The sequence below is a fragment of the Ascaphus truei genome, chromosome 12 (assembly GCF_040206685.1).
Source record: "Ascaphus truei isolate aAscTru1 chromosome 12, aAscTru1.hap1, whole genome shotgun sequence".
NCBI classification, from domain to species: Eukaryota; Metazoa; Chordata; class Amphibia; order Anura; family Ascaphidae; genus Ascaphus; species Ascaphus truei.
Genome location: NC_134494.1, coordinates 22,373,738 through 22,382,519, shown reverse-complemented (window position 1 = coordinate 22,382,519; position 8,782 = coordinate 22,373,738). Strand labels below are relative to the sequence as shown.

At 44.2% G+C, this 8,782-nt stretch overlaps 1 long non-coding RNA gene across 1 annotated transcript; it reads right to left on the bottom strand.

Annotated features, from left to right (window-relative positions):
* Positions 1 to 193: 193 nt before the first annotated feature.
* On the bottom strand, positions 194 to 5,649 carry LOC142463999 (uncharacterized). The gene is made up of 3 exons (XR_012787555.1): positions 4,695 to 5,649; positions 3,233 to 3,996; positions 194 to 1,422 (listed from the first exon to the last, which is right to left on the bottom strand). It is a non-coding gene; the product is annotated as an uncharacterized LOC142463999 (long non-coding RNA).
* Between the last annotated feature and the right edge of the window lie 3,133 nt (positions 5,650 to 8,782).

Below are 8,782 nucleotides of genomic sequence, written 5' to 3'. Positions count from 1 at the left end.
GGATGCACGCAATACCTATCCCGGGGGACAGTATGACAAGTGACATGTACACAGTGGTACCCTGTGCTTTAAAGATACCTTAAATATCATACACTTGAATGGGCTGGAAGACGCCTTATTTAATATGAAACTACAGATATGTTCTCCAGCACTCAAAAGAGTAGAGGACCAAAATGTGCATGTCCATGTTAAAATGGACAAGAAGACAAAAGTGACTCACTGTGAGTGCTCATTTGCATGTCATTACCCATAATCCCTGGCTGCAGTGGAAGCATTGCATGCTAAGGGGATAATGGGGAAAGACAGGTTTCTGGACCTGTCTGAGACATGTGAATGTGCTCACAAGTGATATTTTTTATTTGCTGGACACTATAGTAGTAGGAAAACTTTGACTTGAAAAAGTAGACAGAGTATGTCATATACAATAAAAAAATATTACCAAAAAACGGAGTATACCAAATAGGTAAATCGAGACTTAAAGACACAGGCAGAGGCACCAAAAGAGTTCTCTGGATCAGCCCTCCAAGCAAAATCAACAGGCGGTCTTCCCAGTTAGGTGTGAGAATCAAGTCTTAAAGAAAGAACTATGCACTTAACACACAAAAATCTGTTGTAGTATAATGTGTCCGGAAACGTGCTTTACTCAATACAAGGCCAAAGCATGGCTTATTAAAATGTAGTTTTTATATATTGTGATGCCCACACCACGTTGCAGTCTCTTTTAGTCCCAGATTAAGGCAGGAAACGTAGTATTTCTCTATATGGGGTTTATTTACAGGGATAAATAATACACTAACAGGCCCACCATGCCTTTAAGTCAAAACAAAATCATAAAATAAACACCTACTCCTCTTAGGAGACTAACTATACATGCAGCTTCAGCCCTTACTAACTGGATGGACAGCTAAACTGGTAACCACCCCAAACAGCTACTATTATAGCTGAACATATACAGTCTCTGAACACAACAATAAAGTGTTTCTCTTATCTGTTACTCCAAGGTTATGGAGCAGACGTCCCTGCTTCAGCATGGTCTTGCATCCTTCCTTCCTAGGGGAGCTCAGCCCCACGAGAGCTCAGAGAATCTCTCCTCTGTAAGTCCAATGTTAAGGATAGGACATCCCTGCACGGTCTTGCTTCCTTCCTTCCTCTTCCTGGGATTAAGACCCTGGAAGACCCCACGACCACCATCCAGCGGGTCTAGGGGACTGTGCCAGCTTTCCTTGCTGGGGAGAACTCTTCTCTGTCCCCCTTCTCTGGGAACAGCAGTTTCTCTCTCTGTGTAGTCACTTCCTGACTTTTAAAACTGTACGTGCAATCAGGAGTTCAGCCTGCTCAATTAGCCAGCAGCTGTTGCTGGTTTCTCTAGGGAGATTAACTCTCTGTACGCTGGAAAGTCCCATAGCTGTCCTATTCCAACACCTAGAGACAGTGATGGTATCACAATATAAATATATATTGCGTAGGTTACAGAAAAAGATTATTACAAGAATATACAGCTATAATAAATGCAGACAAGTTTCTTAAAATAAAAGGATCAACATAGCAGAATTGCCTATATGTTACCATGTCATAAGTTCTTCCCAGAGATGTCACTGGCGTAGAAAAGATGAAAATTCACGTGCCTGATCCCAAAGACACCTCTGTTGAATTTCTGATTTTCTTATCACACAAACCAACATGTACCACTAGATCCTCTTGCATTGAAACATACATAAAACCCACCCCTGTCATAAATCAAGTACTTGGTTGACATTTACGACTTGAAAAAAAAACATTGTTTTGCGATGTTTAAATGTGGTCTGAATATATAAAGGACTCATAACTTTGTGGCCATAACCCTTAGACACACGAGTCATATCAATAAGTTCAGGCAATTTTGCTTTGTAACAATACTAATTTTGACCAGCTTGCTCCTAAATTTGAGCGACAAATGAATATCTGTCCCTTGCCACCAACCAAACATGAAGGGTTTGGCCTTATTGCCAGTGGCAGATTTCCCATTAGGACCGGGCCCAGGGGGGCAACATTTTGGCGTGGCAAAAATGTCCGCCCCCCATATACTTTTGCTGCGCTCTCTGGCCTATCGAGCCTGATGGGAAGTCACTTAGCTGTTGCGGCCGCCTCCTTACCTGCCGCCCCCCTCCTCCTTCTGAACCACAGCGCCAAAGGACGCCGCAGACATCACCAATGTGACGTCATACAACGTTGTGTTGCATGGCAGCGTGACGTCGCAGGTCAAATGCCACGGCAACGCGACGCCGTGCGACGTCTTGTTGGTGATGTATGACGTTGCGGTTCAGGAAGAGCAGGGGGGGCTGCAGCAAGGAGGTGGCCACAACAGTTAAGTGCCTAGGGTTGGGGGATTTTCAAATCCACCGCTGCTTATTGCATCTGTCTAATTGCAACTGTTACAAATATCTATTCGTTATTCTTCAGAATAGATGTCACCCCATGATATCCTCATCTTTAATAAATGTACTCTTTTGTGGAATACCTTCTTAGCCACGCCCCCCTGAACACTTTCTGGTGTCAGGGAGGCCATATTGTATTCCCATCTCTGGCAAAGCAGATGCGGACTCAAGATAACCTCAATCCTATAAACCCAGTCCTGGCCTGACAGGCCATACAAACAATTGTTGTATTTTTAACACAAGCTGTAACCCCTGAAGTGCCAGATTGATTATTACTGTTCTCTTCTTAATATGAGCAACGGGGCTGGCTTACACACCAGTCCCGCACTCCCACGAATACCGCCTTCCCATGGCATGATGAACCGTCCATATCGTCTCAGCCAGGGGTCCACGTCCCTACTGGCTGTCTCTTTCTAGCTATCCTCCTCTGGCTGTCTCTTAAGCACTCTCTGAGGGCCGTGCTTTCTTTCTTACTGTCTCTCTTGCTCTTCCTGGCTGTCTCTTGGGCCCGCTCTCTAGCTCTGGTAGTCCATCTTTCTCTGTAACGTCTCGCCCCCTCTCTCTCAGCCTCTCTTCTGCTGGCTGTTTCTCTGCCTCACTGTCTTTTTCGCTCTTGCTGTCTCTATCTCTCCCTTTCCCAGCCTCTCTCTCTCCCCTTAGCTGTCTCTCTTTCCCTGCCTGGCTGGTGGTCTCACTCTGGAAGGGGTGAAGATCATCGGGAAGCGCAAAACCATGTAAAACAGAAAAAATTCCTGATGGTGCAGTACTGTGATATAATTGTGAATAAATATTCAAGGTGCAGTGTGCTAGGTACTCACAAGTGTATGGTGAGTGGTGTTCCCATAAAGGTATATCTTTACGTCGGTACGGTATCTGATCGTAGTACAGGTGGGTCTGAGTGAATTGTTAAGTGCTGAGGACCTTAGGTAAATAACACAGAAACGGACATAGTGCAGACTGTATAAAATTCTATTAAAAGGTAAGTGATAATACAATGCACTCACAATGTGTTAAAAGAATACGAGCGTTTAGATCACACAGATTGGATCTCAGTGCAATGAAGCTGTCTCAGTCCCCCCTCCGCCTCGGCGTGCGTGTCACCGGTGCGTCTCACCCAAACCGGAAACCGGAAGTGACGTCATCTGCTCTGGGGGACTCCGATCCTGTAGCAATCTTCACTCATCAGCATCACTCTACGCGTTTCTCCATATTACGGTTTCATCAGGAGTGTTAACTGACAAGTGCTAAGAGGCTATTTATACGCTACGCTAGAGTCCCATTGGCTATACATTAAGTATGGTAATCGGATAGCGTGATATAGGAGACTTGAATGGTTAACAACAGTTAAGACTCACATCAAACATATATGAGTCTTCCAAAATAACATATAATTTTAATTCAAACGTTTAAAAAGAACTTAATAACATACATATATTAAAAATGCATATATATATAAATATACAAATATATCAAAGTGGTATAAAATAGATTTAAATGAGCTATTTTCAGCAAGATAAACAATTATCCCCTAGATAAACTAGGCTAAATGCAACTACTTAATAGTGGTAATATAGCAGTAAATCTATTAAGAAAAAGAAGAAAAACAAGTTAGAGTCACAGGAAGGGTTTAATGTCGAACTCTAAATTTAAACCCTGAGGGTGAATTGTTTTGAGCTCAAACATCCAAAATGATTCCCTTTTTATTAGATTCAGATCTCTATTGCCCCCCCTCCAGTGGGGCAAAACTTGTGTGGTCTCACTCTGTCTGCCTCTCTCGACTCTGCCTCTACCTCAGCAGCCCAGGGCCTGTGCTGGCCTATCACTGTCCCCCAGCTGCGTAAATACTGTCAGATCCAGGGCGATGGGCTGCACCGGGAAACCCTCACTGTCCCTCACTTTGGTATGATCCGCCTTTAGCACTTCCTCTGTGTCCCTAGGGATGACAGGCTGGAATGGGGAACTATCTCTGCCCCCCACTTTGGCACAATCTCCCTTAAACTCCCCACTGGCATCTCCTGTGATGACGGGCTGTAAGGGGAAATAACCTCTGACCCCCACCTCGGTACAACCCCCTTCCCCAACCCCCTCTGGGCCCACTATGATAAGGAGCTGTAATGGGAAGCCCCCATGTTATTACAGCCCCCCCTCAATCACCTCCTTGGGACACCCTGATACCGTCTGCTTGGTGGTGGTGAATTGTACTGGAAGGTCCCCACGTCCCCCCACTTCTATACAACCCTTGTCAGTCACGCTTCCCCGGTCCCCAGTGTGCGTCAGTACCTGGAATTGTTCAGCGGGTTCCTGAGTTTGTTGGGTCACAGCGGTCTCTTATTGGGTAATCATTTTTCCAAAATCATTACTTAGCAAACACATTAGCAGGAATATCGCACACTTTGCCCAGTATCCCAATTCAAGTCATCCTTTGCCACCGGCAAAACCCGGCGGCCCGCTCCCGCCACCCTCATATCCTTCCAGGACTGATTTCCTCCGGTCACACCAGTCCTGGCCGCACCAGGGCAACTGTGGAACTTGAAGACGCAGAGAGTCTCAGTCCTTGGGTGAGTTTATGACCTACCATCACTGGCTGCAAGTGGGCATCTCTGTTTTCCTGCGGCCCAGGAAACACACAGGAACCGAGGCACACTCCGGAGGGCCGATCCCCTCCTGAGGCAGTTGCAGGCTTCTTCTGTGCTGGGCAGGGAGTGCTTATATGCCCCAGCTGTTTGCAGGCAAAACACAGACGGGTATCCCCCTGTCCCGGTGAGCCAATAACCCCACCCAGGGCTGCCGACAGTGGGGGGGGACACAGCCGGGACAAGTGTCCCGGAACTGGTGGTTACCGGGGTCCCGATTGCCGGACTCTCCCCCACTGCAGGCCTCTCCCTCACTCTGTCCCACGCCGAGCTTCCGACGCTGGTGCGCAGCGGGCCTCCCTGATGTCAGCACGCCGGAAGTAAGCTTGGCCCAGCTTCCGGCGCGCGCCAGCATGGGAGAGAGGCCGGGGCGCGTGCTGATGTCGAAAGCTCAGCGTGGGACAGTGAGGGAGAGGCCTGCAGGTGGGGGAGAGTCCGGGGCCCGGCAGCAACAACAGGACCGGCAGCCAGGCCCCCCACAGCCACCGGGCCCGGCCTGAGACCATCCTCAAGGTAAGTCTGTTTTTATATGTATTGTGGGGGAGGGGGTGTCTTTTTATATGTATTGTGGGGGAGGGGGTGTCTTTTTATATGTATTGTGGGGGAGGGGGTGTCTTTTTATATGTATTGTGGGTGGGGGGTGTCTTTTTATATGTATTGGGAGGGGGCTGTGTATTTCTATATGTATTGGGGGAGGTGAGTGTATTTTTATATGTATTCCGGAGGGGGGAGTATTTTATATGTATTGGGGGAGTATTTTATATGTATTGGGGGCGGTATTTTTATATGTATTGGGGGAGTATTTTATATGTATTGGTGGGATTATATGTATATATTTTTTCCGCATGTATTTGTGGTGGGTGTATTTGTATGTATTTAGGGGGTGTTTTTTTTTTTGGTACTGTATGTATTTTGTGGGGGTGAGTGAGTTAGAGTGGGGTAATTGACGGAAGGTGGGGGCGAGTGAGATGAGAGGGGGTGAGGGAGGGAGTGAGGGATTAAGAGTGAGACGCAGGGGAGAGAAATACATGCAAGGCGGGGAGGGGGGGGACTGAGGAGAGATGGGTAATTGATGGAGGGGGGAGAGGGAGAGGGGGCGAGTGAGGAACTGGAAGTGAGATGAAGGGGAGAGAAATACATGGGAAGAGGGGGGGGGGGAATAGAAGGGGCTCGCGAGGTGTTAAATGGGGGGGGGGGGGGGGCTCGCAAGACCGCCGACACAGGGGGTGTGTAACTCTAGTCCTGGGCCCCCGGGAAATCTGTCTGCAGACCTGACCCCCCCAGGAGGGTTTATATTATACATTATATTTATCTGAATGTTATTATATTGCTCTGCGTGTTATTATATTGCTCTGCGTGTTATTATATTGCTCTGCGTGTTATATTGATCTGCGTGTTTTATATTGCTCTGCGTGTTATTATATTGCTCTGCGTGTCATTATATTACTCTGCGTGTCGTTATATTGCTCTGCGTGTCGTTATATTGCTCTGCGTGTCGTTATATTGCTCTGCGTGTCGTTATATTGCTCTGCGTGTCGTTATATTGCTCTGCGTGTTGTTATATTGCTCTGCGTGTTATTATATTGCTCTGCGTGTTATTATATTGCTCTGCGTGTTATTATATTGATCTGCGTGTTATTATATCGCTCTGCGTGTTATTATATCGCTCTGCGTGCTATTATATCGCTCTGCGTGTTATTATATCGCTCTGCGTGTTATTATATCGCTCTGCGTGTCATATCGCTCTGCGTGTCATATCGCTCTGCGTGTTATTATATCGCTCTGCGTGTTTTATATTGCTCTGCGTGCTATTATATTGCTCTGCCTGCTATTATATTGCTCTGCGTGTTATTATATCGCTCTGCGTGTTATTATATCGCTCTGCGTGCTATTATATTGCTCTGTGTGTTATTATATTGCTCTGCGTGTTTTATATTGCTCTGCGTGTTTTATATTGCTCTGCGTGTTATTATATTGCTCTGCGTGTCATTATATTGCTCTGCGTGTCGTTATATTGCTCTGCTTGTTATTATATTGCTCTGCGTGCTATTATATTGCTCTGCGTGTTATTATATCGCTCTGCGTGTTATTATATAGCTCTGCGTGTTATTATATCGCTCTGCGTGTTATTATATCGCTCTGCGTGTTTTATATCGCTCTGCGTGCTATTATATTGCTCTGCGTGTTATTATATCGCTCTGCGTGCTATTATATTGCTCCGCGTGTTATTATATTGCTCTGCGTGTTATTATATTGCTCTGCATATTATTATATTGCTCTATGTGTTATTATATTACTCTACGTGTTATATTGCTCTTCATGTTAATATATTACTCTGCGTGTTATTATATTGCTCTGCATGTTATTATATTACTCTACGTTTTATATTGCTCTGCATGTTAATATATTACTATGCATGTTATTATATTGCTCTGCATGTTAATATATTGCTCTGCATGTTATTATATTGCTCTGCATGTTATTATATATTGCTCTGCGTGTTATTATATATTACTCTGTGTGTTATTATATTGCTCTGCGTGTTATTATATATCACTCTGTGTTATTATATTGCTCTGCATGTTATTATATTGCTCTGCGTGTTATTATATTGCTCTGCGTGTTATTATATTGCTCTGCGTGTTATATATTACTCTGCGTGTTATTATATTGACCTGTGTTATTATATGACTGCATGTTATTATATTGCTCTGCGTGTTGTTATATTGCTCTGCGTATTGTTATATGACTCTGCATGTTATTATATTGCTCTGCGTGTTATTATATTGCTCTGCATGTTATTATATTGCTCTGCATGTTATTATATTGCTCTGCGTGTTATTATATTGCTCTGCGTGTTATATTGCTCTGCATGTTAATATATGACTGCATGTTATTATATTGCTCTGCGTGTTATATTGTGCTGCATATTAATATGACTGCATGTTATTATATTGCTCTGCGTGTTGTTATATTGCTCTGCGTATTGTTATATGATTCTGCATGTTATTATATTGCTCTGCGTGTTTTTATATTGCTCTGCATGTTAATATATGACTCTGCATGTTATTAAATTGCTCTGCGTGTTATATTGCTCTGCGTGTTATTATATTTCTCTGCGTTATATTGCTCTGCGTGTTAATATATTGCTCTGCGTGTTAATATATTGCTCTGCGTGTTAATATATGACTGCGTGTTATTATATTGCTCTGTGTGTTAATATATTGCTCTGCGTGTTAATATATGACTGCGTGTTATTATATTGCTCAGCGTGTTATTATATTGCTCTGCGTGTTATTATATTTCTCTGCGTTATATTGCTCTGCGTGTTTTTATATTGCTCTGCATGTTAATATATGACTCTGCATGTTATTAAATTGCTCTGCGTGTTAATATGACTGCGTGTTATTATATTGCTCTGCGTGTTAATATATTGCTCTGCGTGTTAATATATTGCTCTGCATGTTAATATATTGCTCTGCGTGTTATTATATTGCGCTGCGTGTTAATATATTGCTCTGCGTGTTAATATATTGCTCTGCGTGTTAATATATTGCTCTGCGTGTTAATATATGACTGCGTGTTATTATATTGCTCTGCAATGCGTTGCAGCAAGGATGTTCATTATTACAGGGCTCCCATTTTCACTGCCTGGTAGATGAGTATAATTCCCGGGGGTCTTTTGAGGGGCGAGACGTGCGAGGAACGCCCTATCCCTTCACGTCACCCTCAAAT